Source organism: Perna viridis, chromosome 10 (genome assembly GCF_037379345.1).
Source record: "Perna viridis isolate PV_CMFRI_1.1 ecotype Kerala chromosome 10, ASM3737934v1, whole genome shotgun sequence".
Classification (NCBI taxonomy): Eukaryota; Metazoa; Mollusca; class Bivalvia; order Mytilida; family Mytilidae; genus Perna; species Perna viridis.
In genome coordinates, this window is record NC_142454.1 from 38586688 (window position 1) to 38605219 (window position 18532).

At 30.2% G+C, this 18532-nt stretch overlaps 1 long non-coding RNA gene and 1 pseudogene across 1 annotated transcript; both read left to right on the forward strand.

The window, feature by feature from the left end:
- Positions 1-1894: 1894 nt before the first annotated feature.
- LOC148605680 (uncharacterized) lies at positions 1895-6949 on the forward strand. The gene is made up of 2 exons (XR_015915878.1): positions 1895-5349; positions 5602-6949. It is a non-coding gene; the product is annotated as an uncharacterized LOC148605680 (long non-coding RNA).
- A 9539-nt stretch (positions 6950-16488) lies between these two features.
- LOC148605681 (uncharacterized) lies at positions 16489-17505 on the forward strand (annotated as a pseudogene).
- Positions 17506-18532: the final 1027 nt, after the last annotated feature.

Genomic DNA, 18532 nt, shown 5'->3' on the forward strand with positions numbered 1-18532 from the left:
ATATTTAATTTTTGGCTGCGCATCGATGGTATTCAGTAGTTTTTTTGTTTTTTTTTTCGTTTTTGTTTTCTTTTTCTTTTTTTTTTTGCAGCACACTGAAAAGTAGATAATGGTTCATAACAAGGATTTTTAAAACCATTTTAAGGGCATTAATGTAGAAATGAACAAAACTACTGTCTCTTTGTTATATGTAAGATGGTGTCTTTTTATTATATTAACCAATAATTAGAACTATTCACATAAGGAACCAACTATAAACAATACTTTCAATTTGAATACGAATTAGTCGATTACAGTGAACAGATAATCTCACTAAGTAATATTAGTCAAATATAGGACGTTAAAACTGGTATCTTACATTATGTTTTTTATGGGAAATAACTTTAAACAACGTGGACATATTTCCGGTGTTGTGAAGGGAATCAATATGTTAACTCCTTTGTGTAGTTTTTCGTTGAATCCAAACTGACATGCTTGACCACAAGTTATCAAATGGAATGATATAATTATATTAACATTTTTTAAATGATAAATAATACTGGTTAACTGAAATCTGAATACTTTATACAGTAATATATATTTGTCTCCTCGTGCTGTTGTTCTTGATACCGTAACATGTAATGACAGTTGTGGTGGAAGACTAACATGTAAACCATTTTACTAAATACTAAATACTAAACTAAATACAAAGCACTACAACCAGCAAGTCAAGATGTGATACACCTGGATTTTTTAACAGACGTTTCCAAAACAATTTTAAAAAAATTCACCTCATAAAAGCATAACTGATTATAAGAAAAAAATCAAATGATTTTATTTCAAGCAAGCAGTGGTACGGCTGCATTTTGTCTGCAATTATTTCTGAAAATAATAGGAAAACTCGACATAAAGTTAAGTGCATATAAACCATAATTAATTGTATGAGCTGGCAACTTTCCGGAGACATTTAAGTGTATTTCTACCATTTTTAAATCGAATAAATATAGCACTTCATCTAACCTTGTAACTTTAACACATACAAATGGTTATCTACCTTAATTTTATTGCATTTCTTGTCATTGGAAACAATTACATTTATATTCAATATAATGAGTAAACATTCATCTTACAATAATCGGAGCAATGGTAGCTGGATCAGTTTAACTGCCTGTATACGATATCAAATAAACATGAAATTTGCAATTCATTTTAACACATTTTTAAATTATATATGCAATCACATATTTAGTCCATCCTTTACAACGACAGTAAAGAGTAAAAGGGTTTTCTGTGCTGATTTGAATGTACACGTTTTTTCAACAAAGCGAGTGTGTGCAGTCTAGTCTTCGTTCGTTACGCATCTTGCTGTAACTGATTAACGGCCTTTTTAAAGGTAAATACGGGTTTGATATTCTACAGTACAAGATCTAATTGTCACAAAAACGTGAAATCGTTCAATCTACATTTGCATTTGGATTACTCTTGATTGACTTCAAGGCCGTGACTTTTTTTTTCTATTATGTATGTATTGGTGAAAATGTTTATTTGCCAATCAAACCGTGTTCTTTTCTTACTTTCTTTTACTTTTAACCTTTTTTTATTCATATATCAGGATATCAATTGGTTTTATTTTACAAACTAGTTATTACATGTCAATTTCTTTTGGTTTTTGTTTAGGATTCTAATAACTCAAATATTATAAATAGATGTATTTAACTGTTGTTATATTGATATGAATACTGCTAGATTTTATATTACATCAAAGTCGTAGTTACTCATTCAAGGAAAATGAATATGTTGACAATAATTTCCATTTTTATTTCATCTTGCAGTGTCAGGTTTAATGCAATTATCAATTCCAAACAGTGTAGAAAATACCTAGATATATCTTACCTATCAAAAGTCAATAGTAATGTCTTTGCACAAGAAATTATAGTATAAGTTATTTTATTTATTTATTTATGTATTTATTTATTTATTTATTTATTTATTTTTAATTTTGATTTTATGAAAATTGATTGGCAAATGGAGACTATTGCATTTCCTAAAACATATAATTGTTCACATAGAGGCGATATTGAAACAAGTGCCTGGCGACCTCAGATATGTTGACATGTGACGGACACAAATGAATGGTTGCGATAGCAGGGTACGCTTAGTATGCAGCGACTTTGCATTTAGTGTAAATGTGATATGTTTAAGACATTGCATGATTATACATGTAAAATTTGAAATTTCTTGAGGATTTGTTTTATAAAGAAGCACGAGGTATAATCATATATATTTGGAGTAGATGAACAATATGCCACAATTGAGGTATTTTACTCCATACAAAAATAAAAAAAAATTAATTCAAACTTTGATAGTGATTTTTACATACTCCCCCCCCCCACACACACACACACACTTCACCATAGTACTAAATACAGCATCATCATTAAAGGAATACAGGAATATAACACTTACTTAAAGGGGGCCATAATTTTCATTATAATTATAAAGCAATTATAATTAATAACATAATTTTTGTTTTTTTTGTTTTTGTTTTTTTTGTTTTTGTTTGTTTTTGTTTTTTGTTTTGTTTTTTGTTTTTTGTTTTTGTTTTTTTTTTTCATTTTGCCTAATATTTGCAAAAACTTACATTTGATATCTAAAATAACAGAAAATACTATGTGTGCAAACTCCTTGCCATAGAGGACAACTTATGGTATTTACCTTACCCACCTGAAGGTATATTTTGCTGTCCTCAGTGGACTTGATTCCATGGAAATCATCTACTCATATATTATTTCTGCTCAATGTGTACACGTAAAACATTGGAATTCTTGAATCTTACTAAATGTATTAGAGGATATCAAATAAGCCGAAATGCAATAAAGGATGATATGTGTGTGATATACTTGTGTATTTGTGTATACATGTAGAAATTAAGAGGTCATAAAATGAGAGAAAAACAACAATATTTCAACCTGGACGGTTAACCTTCATGTAACAATATTTAATATAAGTTAAAACAGAAATCTACTATTTCTTTCTTTTAAATTTACATATCCAGTTCATATAACGTTACGATATTTAGGAGTTGAATGGGACAATGTATCCTGAAAAAATCGTGGGGAATTTCACAGTAAAATGAAAAAAAGTCTACATCTTATCTGCTTTACAAATTAGAAATGTATTTTTCTCTATGTGTTTATATACATGTATCTAAAAACAGTATATCCCATACACAACAGACATTTGTATGACTAACCCAATGGTTGAAAACCTTATATTTTTCTCTGTATTGCATGTGTTGCTTGCGGTAAATAATGAACTCACTGAACAATATTTATACAACGCATACGGATTACCTTTTCTCTACAAATATAAATTATTGTTCCTACTAGTATGTTTTGCATTTAATCTTAATTTCTCTATGTATCGTAATTCGTCTTTTTTTTTCCTAAGGACTGAAAGTCATAATGTAACTTGCGGTCACATATCTGTCGTAGTGTAATATGTTTTTCATTTTTTACTTTTTTGTCCCTCTTGGATAGTCTTTACAGTAATAGTAAAACACTGTAATGACAATATATAACTGAATACTACACACCGGTTTGACACAAAAAGCCATAATTTGGATTGACAAACAGTTCAGCCAACATTTGATAATTTACACTGTGGATGAAACATGAGATGGAGTAGATGCAGTTTTATTTTTATGTCACTTTAAATCGTAATGATTTTCTGATCATGCATCTCGGTCTGATCACAAAAAAAAAACCACTATTATAAATTAAAAGTAAAGTATCTCAAATAAATATTAGGAAAATATGTATTTCAAGCCCCTTAAAAAAACTTTAATAAGAGCAGATTTTGGTATAAAATCTCCGATATTCATTTAGTCAAATGTAAATATCTGATCCTTTTTTAAGCTTTCAAATGAGTGTATGTTAATACATGTAGTTTTATTATAAAAATTAAAATAAAAAAGTAATAAAACAAACTATTGCCCTCCTCCAAAATTCTCTATTGAAAATTCCTATTATTTTGAGATCTCCATTTGACAGTATAGACTGACAATACCTCAAAGGACTGTTTCTGAGGTAGGCATTTCCTTTAAACCTTGTTGTAATGGAACAACATCTTACTGATTTGTTTAAATATTTACTACAACGTTCTATATTAGTTTAATGTTTATATTCATACATGTAATACTATTAAAATCATTATATAGTTGCGTACAATTTGTAAATGTTCAATTAGACTAATTTAAAAACACACTTATAACAGGGATGAACTTATTATGAAATATTAGTTAAAAGTGAACTGAAACTAACATTCTACTTTAAATGGAGTCCTTTTGGTGAAATATCAGAAATTTCATTTTTTTTCTTTAAATTTTTTTTTCTGTAGAAGGAGTAATCAAGGGAACCAAGGTTATAGTGGTAATCAAAATAATGTAATCCAGGGACAAAGACCCGACATGGAAAACAGACATACACAACAAAGAACATACAGTAAATAAAATCATACATACAAAGTAAAAAAAGCAAATGAGCAACTCGGACTCCACTAAAAACTGGGAGCATGGACTAGGTGCACCGGTAGGACAAGCGCCCTTTGCTTGTCAATATATAAATGAAGTAATGCAACAAAACAATCATTGTCTCATTATTATAATTTTTTACTACGTCGTTTTGAATAGTTGTAATGTTGATATTGTAAGTCATAACATATTGCCCCTTTACTTTTGCAGCAGTGTAATTGCACATTTCCTAACATAGAAAATTATAAATGTATATAAATTCGTATGTTTACACATTTCTACATGTTTAGTCGATTTTGGACAAAACACAATATGTATTTGTCAGTATTAGTTTATTACTTCATATTGGAATATAGTGATACATAAATGGACATATATATGTTTATTGGACAAATTGTCTAATTTAGCATTTTTTTTTTATAAATTGTCGTTTATCATCATTTTTACGCACTGTAATAAAAATTAATTAACATTTAATGTCAGTTTCGCTTGTTTATGTTTTTGGAGAAGTATTAATCTATCGATACATGGTATATTTATCGTATTTTCCTTATTGGTATATTTGTTAAAACTTCCATTAAACAAGAAACGAAAAATATCAAGTACAAGTACAAGTGACAAGTATCTTAACGCCCTGCAAGTACTTTTTATAATTCGTATGTGATATGTTATTTGTTTATAATTTAGTTTTATACGTAGTGTTTCTTTTTACCTTCAAATATCGTGTTGTGTATTTATCTTAAATGATCAGTACATATTTGTTCCCAGATACGCATAGTATTAGATATACATGTAATATCTCGTTTTATTGACCATTTTAGGGATTGTAAAAAGTGTGGGTAAGTTCGTTAACGAAACAGATGTGTAGCTTTACTGAACTATGTGTATACAATGAATGCTTTATTGAGTACATTTGGTTATAGACCAACTAAGATTAGGTGAAATGAACACGTATAACAGATCTGAACTGTTTGAATTATTTCCTCTAACAAGACTTTTTTTAGACAAGTAAAACAAATATCTTTTATTTACATTCCTTTGTTTTGATACGTATTATATTTTGCTAATAATTGATCCTTATCTTGTTTTAGGAAAAGAACATGGCATGATTATATACGAGAAAAAAAGGTAAAACAAAGCAGTAGAATATACGAGAATAAAGGAAAAACAAAGCAGTAGATCAGTGATCATTTAAATGTTTAAATGTTACCAGTATCAGATGATTCAAACATTGTATATATGTGTGTAGTATAATAGTGATGTGTGTTATTGGGATAATGGACCTCGTTCCGTGTTATTATATATATTTCTGTCTTCTTTTATTTAGGAAATTACAATTGACAATCAAATAAAATACATTGAGTTTATTTCACTTATTGTCACACTGAGTTAAACATTGTGGAGTCAATCTTGCTTACATTGATTAATCGGTCAGAAAAAAAAGACTTTGTATTATGTTGATTATTCATATGAGATTTTGGAGAAACAGATAAAGATATAAATAAGTAATATATATATATAATACTTTTTTTTTCAATTTTTTTCCCTTATATTTTGTGTCCGTGTAATTACACAACATTGTTGTTTATATTTTTATATCCGAAATAAAAAGAATACTCATTTTTCTGTAAGAAGACTATTTCATGTTCTTTTAATCTATTAAGTTACAGATTGTTTTTGTTGACCGAGCTAGTGATTAATGTTTTGTAATAACGAATGTGTTAATACTTCAAAGATAATTTGTTTTGTTTATTGTACAAGAAAACAAATGTTTGAAAAATAGACACCTTTTGTCTATACCAATTAATATTATTAAATTTAATGAAAAAAAAATTAAAATAGTAAATAAACATAACATGAAATTACTTATGACAGATTTGTGTTGTTGTAGTTCGTGTATTGACCCGATTTGTATGATTTTGGTTGTTTTTTTTTTGTTTTTTTTTTGTTTTTTGTCAAATTTATTTTTTTAACAACTAGTGAATATAAGTATTAGTGAATACTTTTAATCTATATATCTTTTATTTTATTGATAAATATAAACAAAAGTTTGTATATTTCTGGGACGGGTGATTCAAAATATGTACATTTAAATAACTGTTCCAAATCTATAACAATCAAATCAGTCTTGTGGTCTTAATGTCACTTTGATAGACAATATTTCAAACTAAATACATTTATAACAAGTTAAGCAAATCCAAATATCTAACACATTACTAAATCTAATGCCGCTTGGTAAATGTTTGATTAACAATGATTGACGTAAAGAGAAAAGACAACAATTGCACCTGAGACACAAAAAAAAAAAAAACACATCCAAATGGATATAGATATGTGTATAAAAATATGAAAAAAATTGTTGCATTTTTTCAATATGTATTAACTTTATTGTCCCAATTATTTAGAAAAAATCAAATTTTCAATAAAATCAAAACGAGATGTGTTTATTACTTGTTGCACTAAAGCGAGTTATATGATGTTATTTCATGCTCCCAGTTTTTGGTGGAGTCCGAGTTGCTCTTTTACTTTTGTTACTTTGTATGTATGATTTTAGTTATTTAATGTTCTTTGTTGTGTATGTCTGTTTTCCATGTCTGGTTTTTGTCCCTGGGTTACATTTTTTGATTACCGCTATAACCTTGGTTCCCTTGATTACTCTTACCAAACACATTGTTTAAAGGTCAGCTTTATTTACCAGTATCATAAGGCAGATCTTGTATAACATTTGCAATGAACGAACAGTCACAATCAAATCAACTGATGGGCATCAGTACAAGACAACTAGAAAAAAAAGGGGGAGAGTATTTAATCTCATTATCGTCACAAAATTAGAAGGAGAAGAAGCTGAATTTAGTTATTAAGCATCACAAACAAATTGTTCAATTAGTAGTATTACGCATTCCATGCCTTATGGTAAATCTAAACGCAAACAGCACAAAAAAACATCAGATGAAATATGAACTGCTGATAAAACTTTAGAATAAAACGTTGAAAGTTCACAAATGTATTACACGATGTATGAACATCAATAACTTCACTGTGTCAATGAAACGGTTCCCCGTTCCAGGTAAAAGCTTTATAGTGCAATGAATGACTATGCATAATACATTTCAAGTCGGTAATTTCAAGAATAATAATATTTCGATTTGGTAATTTGATAGCAAAAAAGGACTAGTAACTGTTACAAATTCATTATCTATAAGTGAATCAAATTCAGGTCGGTAAAATATTTGTGGCCAGTGCATTGTAAAAAAATACAAGTGCTATATATTTCTTTTACAAACGCCATTTTCACTACATCTATGTGGTAACATAAATCATAACATAAATCAATGTAAGGATTGGTTATTAATTTCTTTTAAATTTGTCAACTTCCTTTAGAATGTAAGCTATTTCAAACCAATACACTACGTGTAATTGTGCTTAGTTATACTTTCTGATAAAGATACGAGAGGCGGAAATTGGTCAGTGGTGTATATGTTTGTTTAAGAATTGAACGTTTTTGTTAATAAGTAAATAAATGCAAGTAGACAAAATGAAAGGAAATCCTTAAATACAAAATATTAAAATTTAGCGCGCACACACACACACACACACACACGCACACACGTCCCAAAAATGGAATGTTTTAGAGACTTACTTTGGTTTACAACTATATTCTTATACAACGAATTTCATTAGTCGTGTGTTTATGGATTTTGGTAACTTGATATAACCTCTCTCTTTGAAAATTTGTGGACACGTTGATAACGTTTTTAATGAATAAAACTCATCTAAAAAAGAAGAACGAAGAAAAATGGATAACGAATTTTCTAAAGTACTCCAACAACCAGGATTTATGTAATGAAAATGTGATAATTGGGAATTATTGTCTCGTGCTCAAGGGTTAATTCTGAGCTGCTTTTAGTTATAAACCTTCATTTCCTTTATCCAAAGCTTCATATTATTCCATGAATGCTTATACAGTTGCATGACAAATAGTTAGTCTGTTTGAAACAGGCTACGTAATAATTGCTGAAAGCGCTGTAATTTAAAAGTTAAGCGGAATAAACTGGATCAGGAAAATAAAGAATATGAAGTTTTAAATTTGGTTTAATTTCTTTGTATTTTTGTTTCCTTTCTTACAGATAGCTACCATTTTTTACGGTAAAGATTATTTAATTAGAACTTTTTTTTCTGTTGGAGTACCTACAGTATTACTTTTTCGTAACCTCGCTCCTCATTCGTCAATGTGTACAAAAATGGTAATATGTAGTCACCGTTTCCGAATCGTTTGATAATAAGCATTGACATCTCTAAAACAGAGACACGTTAACTCTTCTCATAGGACAATACATATATATATTGTTGATACATCCATAAATGTGTTAGGTTCCGAAAGCTGTCTTTTAAAATATACTCCCGCTACATTTGTTTAGGTGACTGTATACCTTACATTTATATATAGGAACCTAAATTGCCGATGACCATATTTTTAATAGTAGAAAACAAATCACTACTTACGATCGTTAAATACAAAACAAGCCTATGTATCGCCTAACATTAAGCAAAAGCCTGGCGAGAATATAACGATAAATAAACATGTACTAATAATTTTCAATCGTCATTGAAAAAGAAAAATCAAAGTCCTTATGTACTGAATTAATTTACATTGATTTTTTTAGTTGCCTTAAAAAGCCAAGAACAGAGACTGACTTTTTGGTTATTAAAACATTTCAACCATTATTGTATGGTAATACTGTAAAGTTCCAACATTGTTGTCCCAACTTATACAACGGAGGCAATTACTCACACTTGTACACAATATTCATACTTTGGTAGTGACTTAAGCGTATGATTTTTAAAGTATACAATCTGAGTTTTATTTTGACCACATTTGAACAATACATACTCAGATAATCCATTTACAATGCATTATTCAAGAATAAGTATGTATAAGTACTACTTAGTAGGGTGACCATTTGATGTACTAGTGAATATCGAGACCTTTGCTTTGGTATACTTTATGATTATGTCCCTTTGTATTTTTCTATGTTCATGAAAATCGCCATTTTATTTTGTTTTCAACTAATTTCATTGATGAAAAAAATAGTTTCACCAATTTTGTGTTGTGTATTCTTTTAAAGGATCAGGACACATTTGTTCCAAGATACACATCGTATCAGATATGCATATAATACTTTTTCTCGTAAGTTCGTTTAGAGTACAGATGTATACCTTTACTGAACTACATCGAACATTTTATTGTGTACGTTTTATTATAGACTATGGCCAGTACGATTAAGTGAAATAAACACATAAAACAGATTAGAACTAATTGAATGATTTGCTTCAAATTAAATGGTGTTTCAGGACAAGTAAAAAATATATATCATTAACACATTTATTTAAAAAAAAGGCTTTTTGAGACATTTCATTTAAACATTTTGAAAAAAAGTAGCGAGAAATGTAGTAAAGAAAAAATACAACACTTAACATACATATATACACTGGTCCTTGTGACACATACGGTACTATTATAATAAATCGGAGTATAATAAATAATAGTGTGAGTTAAAAAAAACACACACAAGCAAACGTAAAATAACATTTAAGACTGAAAAATGCCAATGTTCAATACAGACATGATATTATGAACAGTTTTTTTTATTCTGCATTGATATATATATCAAACAACACAATTTTTAAATAAGATACGTTATGATCAAACCCATTAGGCTATAGGCAAGTTGAATAATTACGAAAATGCCGTGTTTTTCGTCAAAGAGTTATGCAAATACATGCGTATGATTTAAATATGTGCACAGTCCTTGTTATATATATATCCCCATCCTATTATACAATTGACCCACTGCCATTTGTTATAACGTTGCATACGTTGTTGGTGTCACATACGACTGAACCGGGGGCTGGTTAGGAAAACTTAAATGTTGCTGTTAGAGTGTGGAGTTATCAAAGGAAATATAGAATATTAAAATGTTCGAAAATGGTTATTGTTTTAGGATTGTAATCATAAATCTTTGAAAGATGCCATTAATTGTGGATGAAAACAATAGTCGATCACAACAACATCCATTTTCATATGTGGACGGATAACATTAAGAAATGCCTGCTTCACATTTCACCAATATATCTAAGTTGTTTCTTGATGTATTTGCATTAGACAAACTTTTGTTTTGTGTTTTTCAGGACGTAATAATAAGCGTATTACAATATTACAAATGTCTCCCCTTTGATGTGGACAATGCAATAATAGAAATAAATCTATTTGAAGACAAAATGTTGACATTTTTGTCTTTAAATTATGCGAAAAGCTTTTTTTTAATCGGGTCTTTTATTAAATATTTTGATAATTTATTACCTTACCACAATGAACATATATAAAATGTTCTCACTCTTTTTGTTAAAAGCCTTCTTGTCCGTATTTCAATTATATCACAAATCTTAATCTTTTCGACGTTTGGCCATTGGCTACTTTCTTGCTTACGGTTGTAAAATATAACAACGAATAGTATTTTTTACCAAAGTATATTCTCGCTTAAAAGACTATATAATTATTCAGAATATCATGTATATTCTAAAAATAATGAGTTTTATTGTCTAATAGTAGATAATTACGCACGTATGTTGTGATGTCACGTTGTCTTTTTCCCAACGTTTTCTTCACTTTGCGTGCTAGCCAGTCTTTATCAAAAGCTTCTTTTGTTAGCTTTGAGTGAACTTATAACTATGAACTTTTGAGATTTACATGTATATAAGCTGCAGTTAGTATATTCTAAAAATAATGGTACTTGGTGAAACATGTATCTTAGCGCAGCATTTTGTCTGTGTCTGACCAAAATGTCACAACATCTAGAATTGGTATTTTATTTATTCACGCGTACAGCATGTGAAATTCGACGGAATTGTTCAAAAAGGGAAATGGTGTTAAGTAGATTTCTTCATATACCAAAAAAAGTTTTAATCCTCTATGATTTTATCATTTATCATTTTTTTCTTTGGCTTAACAAATGGGTTAAACACTCCGTGAGACGTCCACGTTTCCCATTTCGTTCGTGCATCGTTTATTGTGTGTTTACACGTCGTTTTGCGTTCGTTTAAACGCACGATAAACGCACGTTAGAAGCGTTCATTTCAACGCACGATAAAAGCGTTCGTTTATCGTACGTTTAAATGCTCGATAGGAGTGTTCGTTTAAACGCATGATAGAAGAGTTCGTTTATCGTGCGTTTGGTGAGCGTTTGGCGATCGTTTAGGTTTCGTGCTTGAGGAAACCTAAACGCCTCAAGGAGTGTATATATATGTAAAACCGTGTCTAACAAATATGTCACAAAGCGCAGTTTTGACGCTTCCAAAATAACGTTCTGTTTTGCGACATACAAACTCTTTTAACGTCAATTTTAAAAACAATAAAAAATATTGAAGAGGTACGAACCTGGATTAAATTAATATGACTGTGGATGTAAGGTTTAAAGAAAAAATACGATTTTTGCGAATCTTATCAAATAATGAAAGAAATATTGAAAAGTAAACAGGAAAAAGAAAGCCCTTCCTCTTGCGCGCACTCCTGTCTGTTCATATGCAATGATGTCCGGATGAAATCGGGATCAACGTGTCTTCATCAAAGTATTTTGAAGTGTGTAGACACGCGCTTACACCTTCGCTAGTGAAATATTGTAAAAGCACCACATATCTTGCACCTGTCTAAATTATAAGAAACAGACAATTTTATTCTACGGTGATATTAAAGTTTAGGTTCTGATATGTTGCAATTTTAGTGTAATTGCAATTTTGCTGAATCAGCATGTTTAATTGTTACATAGAATTGAAGGCTTTGCGCGTGTGTCGGTAATAATTCACAACTATTGCTATTTGTTAATTTTCAATCGTTAAACACTGAAGAGATTTTACAGACATTTGACTATTATATGTATTTACATATTTCAACAATAATTAAATATCGAGTTGTGGGTGCCATTTTCCTATCTTACTGCAAATTCCACGATAAATGAAAAAAATGCATTGGTTGATATTTTCATCCCGGTGAGGTTGTTGTCTCTTCAACATACACACCATACCTATTTTCGTTATATGTATTATTGTATAAATGATGATAAGTTTGGTAAGGTCTTTTACTCCCTCCCCTTTTAATTTATGTGATTCTTTTAATTCAATACAGTATTATGCACGTTCATACTACGATGGTGAATTTACAAATAAATTTGGAATCAATGCCTCTATAAAGGTTTATACACGTAGAAAACACAACAATCCATGAGTATATATTCAAAGATAGTTCACTGTATCGACGCTAGTGCATACCAAACATTGAAAACGAACAAGATTTTTGAATAGCCTTCCATTTACAATGTAACATATACGGATTTTTCATCAATGAAAGATATGATGAAAAACATACACTCACCTTGCTGGGACCAAAGGGTATACTGATATAGAAGGTATTGCTTTGTTGTCTACCTTTTCAATAAATTCGTTTGAAATGTAGCAGACCGTTCCTAATATTTAAACATAAACGAACATGCTTGACGAAACCAAACGAATACTTGATAACAATAAGAGAAAGTGATGGCATTTGCTCGTTTCTGGAAAGTTTCTTTAGCTTTAATTGCGTTTTGTTCTCGACACTGACACAAAGTTGTTATGAGTGCGTTTATAAAACGTTGGACACCCGTTTATGTATATTGCAAGGACAAAAGTGTTAAGTGGTATACCGGTAACTATCATTATATAAGTATGATGTGATTGTTAATGGTTAGAGATTACAAAGGGCAGTTGTTGCGCCGATCTATGAGGGTATGGAAAATGGGTGTGTAATTTACATGCACATGAGAGAACGTAAAAGTCTCTTTAAAATAAAAAAAAATGTATCGTCCATGATAAAAGTGGAGTGGAAGCAGATGACTGAAAAAAAAGAAAGAAAAAAAACTTGTGAAACGCACATTCTTCCAAACAAAAACCGCGGGCGTATTGTCTGCCCTGAACAGGTTTGTTGATAAAGGTTACCAATTTCAATTATTTGATTATTCTTTGAACCTTATTTTACAAATAGAGATATTAGTCCCCTAAATGCATTCCCACATAAACATAGACATTGTATGACATCACATTTTGTCTTTGTAGTACTTATTGTCACTACTCCAAATCAAGTTTGCTGGAAATATGAAACTAAAACTTTTGATGATAATTGCATTCTTCAATATATTCTGAGCTTTTTTTTCACTAACTGAAACTTTTAAGTGGATATCCCAGCTTGTCTATATGGTGTATATTTAGGTATTCCACCAGCTGTATAAATGATTGAACAGTATGGCGTGTTTATTTGTTGGTTCCGTTCATTTGTTTTATCATTCATTCTGCTACAATTATGTATGAAGTCCTTAAAAGGCTTTGAGACCACAATTGTGGTTAATTTTCGATTGGTATATGAGCAAAACGATATTGGGTGTGGCTAATGTGTGTGTGAATACTTGAATGATATAAACAAACGCACGAAACATGTTGATGTGTAACAGATGTTTTCATTCATTTCATGAATAAACATCAAACACATATTTCATCAAAAATATTAAACTTTATGTTTTAGAAAAGTTATATTATATTCCTGAAAAATCACTTACACACGTACACGGTAGCATGGCCACGCGCGTAATCATGTACGAAAACAGACAAAAACAATCGTCGATGAATGAAACATTGTACATGTCCATATTAAGTACACCGCGACATTATTATGCAAACAACTATTGTCATATCTAACATCCTTCTACTTTCTGTAAAAGTACTTTAATACGTGGATCAGGGAAGAACCAGAAGTTCATGGATTCCTGAATTTGTGGTTTTGAGGTTTTCAGTACACACATCAATGGAAATCTACTATTCGTTGGGAATTAAATTTCGTGAAATTTCCTGCCTAAGAAAACTACGAAAATTGGTACCACGAATAATAGTACTTTCACAGTAATTCACTCTTTCCTTCATAATATATAATACAAAGGACTAGTTCTTATTTTCACTGATAAACGACCATTTCAAGAGACAATACGAAAAGTGTACAGCCAAAAAATGACAAATATTGGAGTGTAAGTTTATTATTAAAGGTCACGAAAATGTTGTCCTATTAAAAACAAAATTAATCACAGAAACTCGAGTTTGTCATTAATTCACTATGGACTGACAATTTATCGGTATTTACCAAAAATATTAGTAAATTAATGATAAACTAGTGTTTCGTGATTTATTTCTTAATTAGTCTTCTAAGGTGTCGTATATATATTCTTTGTAGGATTCTCCCAGGATCCTTGTTATGGTCATCAAAACATGCTGTGGTAAACACATAAAAACCAATACACATCAATCAGAACTTTATAGATCTGGTATAAGCCTTTATGAGGATGCTGCTTATATTCATTTGTAGAGTTTCATTGTTTACATTTAATGGTTTTGAACAAGAATGTTGTCTAGCTTGTTAAGGTTTAGTGTATCCTGGCGATGTCTTTACACTTACACCTCGACTTTTTATTTTTATATTAGCATTGCTGCTTGGAAGATTAATAGTATCTACAAACTATTGTTTTCAGGTGAAGTAAGATGAATTTCCATTGTACGTTGTTGCTTTTATTTGTACCTGTGGATTTGAATTCGTTTATTCTGCTGTATAAATGTCATCATACTTCCTTTAAAAAAAACTAATTGAATAATACAGGGCTACACGTGCTACAAACTTTCATTTATGAAGAGTAATATCATTGAATGCAAAATTGGGCAAAGGATAATTAAGCCAATTGCAGCATGCTTTTTTTGCCATTCGAGCTATTTGTGTCATAAATGCAGTATCAATAAGCTTCTATAAGGATTTTCCTTATATCATTTGAAATTTAATAAGTTAACGTTTCTAATTTACTCTTTGGTACAAAAATTGTAAGGTTGTGTCGTGTGATATGCTCAAATATCAAATCTTTATTAAAACCTTTTCTATTGTTCGGTTCTCTGAAAATGAAAGTGTTTATTTTTACTAACCTTTACCAAATGGAAGAGCTTAAACGAGCTTATCCACGGAAAACCCTTATATTATAAAGAACATGCTTGAAACATTAAGAGTAATCACACATCTACAATCATTTGAAAGGATGCTTTGAACTTTGTTTGAAGGATTATTGCCTTCATGGAAAATGAACCATCAAATAAAATGAATTCAAATCTATTGAAATTGAGGAGTCATATACTACGAAATGATATATTTATGAACAAAAGAAGAATGTTAGTTTAAACGCAATTAAACAAATATGCACAACTTTGAAAGCAAAAATGCATGTTGAAAAGGCTCATATTTTACAGTAATACCCAAACCTTTACACTCAATATTTCATATTATGATATCCAATATGCAGTTTAATCCTGTAATAAAACACATTACCTATGACCAGTATGCAGGTCACCTTTACATAAAGTTGTTCAGTTGTCAGTGTATTCCAATCAATGGTAATTAAATCAAATTAATAGTATAAACGTAAACATATATTTTGTAGTTTTATCTTGATATGTCATACAAACCGTTCAATTGACAGTGTTAAATAAATCTATGTCACGTCGTGGTAATTTAACTGAAAGTTCCGATGGAAATAATGTTAATGATGATTAGGAAATTCTGAAATTAATTTCTGGCTTTTCACACCAGTCACGAAAATCGAACACTGCAACGGAAGTTGCAACGATTTAAAAGTTCAGTGATAATATTCAAATGGAGGCCACACCGGTTGTAACTGATGTCACAGAAGGTGAGAAATCGACAGATAAAGTCTATGTTAAAAAGTGTAAAAAACACTTCTGAGGGAAAAGCAGCCAGTGCTAGAAAAAGGGAGGTCGAAAATAATAAAAAAGATGGGAAAGCTTCATCAGTAGTAGAGATGTGGTCAGCCTCACAACCTAGAAGTGTTTCGAACAAAAACACATAAACTCAAATAGAACAAGCCGATTTATTAACATCACTAATTGATTGGTTGACAGATACTTTAAAGACTACATTTGTCAGAAATTCGAAGGAAAAAATAAGTACGTTCGAGAAAATTGAGGACAAGAAGCTGTAACACAAATGAATTATTTTGTTGATAATGACTCCTCTTATGATGACGAGCCAGATCATACTCAGAATTTTAATATTTTTAGTGATGAAACAGAACAGAACAGGTGGTTTTTGATCCAGATGAAAATTATTTCGATTACGAACTTCCCGTGATTTTTTAAAGGGGATGATAAATTTGGACAGAATACCAGTGATTCTATTTCTAGAGAGTGAGAATTTTTGTGAAAGGAAAGCTGACATCGCTCCCATTACTAAGTATTTGAAGATATTTTCAAATTGTAATAGTCTCGTAGTACCTTCTGTTAACCCCTGAAGTGTAGCAATACCTAGAGAGAAGGTCTAGGTCAGCTGACTTGGGTCTCCAGACTATACAGAAACTTTAAGTGTATGGTATGATACCAGTGTTAATGAAAACTGAAAATCTCAAATCAAAAACTGGAGATATTAAACAGATGAGAGATAATGTGTCTAAAGCTATTACTATTATTTTTAATGTTCATTTGGAACTTTCTGTCACAAGGAAGATGAGTCTTAAACCATTCAAAGATAAAAAAAAAAGTTTCATCAGTTCTGCAACCACAATGAAGAAATAGGTATCAATCTTTTTGGAGATGATATAGGAAAGAAATTGAATCATATTAATGAGGCAAAAAAGTTAAACAAAAATATCTCAAGTGTAAGAGTAAGAGGCAGAGGATATGGTCAATATCATACACAGCAGCAGAACAGTTTTTTGTTAAGAAGAAGAGACGAATGCCGTCAAAATTATCAGTCAAAGAACACAATTCGCAAGAGACAGAGGCCAAAGCAGGTTTACATGCAGTCAAAAGAAAAAGTTTTAAAGGTGAGAAAATGTATCAAGTGTAAAAATACAACAGGTAATTTGAAGAACTGATAAATGGGTGTTATCAACTGTAAAAGAATATAAAATTGAGTTTGAAAAATGTCCACATCAAACTAAAACTGTGCCTCCCAATTCAAATGATGCTGAAAAAGTTTCGATTCAGAAAGAGGTAAATGACATGTTGAGTAAAGGAACAATCATGAGGTACTTCAAGAAGAAAATTAATTTATTTTTAATATTTTTTTGGTAAAAAAATTGAAAGTACAGACCAGTTATAAATTTGAAAAAAAAAACAAATGAGTTTGTCTCTTATCATTTTAAACAAGAGAATTTAGATGTTATCCTTAAAGGAATAAAAAGGGACAGTTATTTTACTTCTTTAGATTTAATTGACACCTTTTTTTCGATTGCAATAGATGAGACTGCTAGAAAATTTTTAAAATTTATTTTGAATGATGAGCTTTAACTTTTCCAATGTCTTCTTTTTGGCCAGGCATCTTCGTCTCGCGTTTTCACTACAGTGCTCAAAGTTCCCTTGATTACTCTCTTACATAGATGACTCATTGGTACAGGCAGGTGGTTATGGATGTAGTGTCCAAATTACAGGGTAGGTCAAATCATTTATTGAACCTGTTGGCGCTCATATCAATTATGGAAAATCGGATTTTATTATACCTCAGATAATTATCTTTTTAGGATATATTATTGATTCAATTCTGTTCAAAGTTTTTCTACCAAATGATAAGATACAGAAAATTATTGAAATGTCAACATTGATTTTAAGGAATTCAAAAGTGTTAATAAGAGATGTAGCAAAGCTTATAGGGTTATATTCTAGTGTCCGGTATGCCATAACAAATGCTCATCTTTTTCATAGGTATTTGGATATTGTTGACACTCAAGCCTTATAAGATTCAAACAATGATTACATTTTTTATGTCCTTAACTGATAGGAGTAAAGACAAAATGCAATGGTGGCTAGACAACATTTAATTAGAAAATGATAGAGCTATAAAAAGAGAGTCTTCTAGTCATTATCTGCACTCCGATGCATCCATGGATGGCTGGGGTGTTTTTG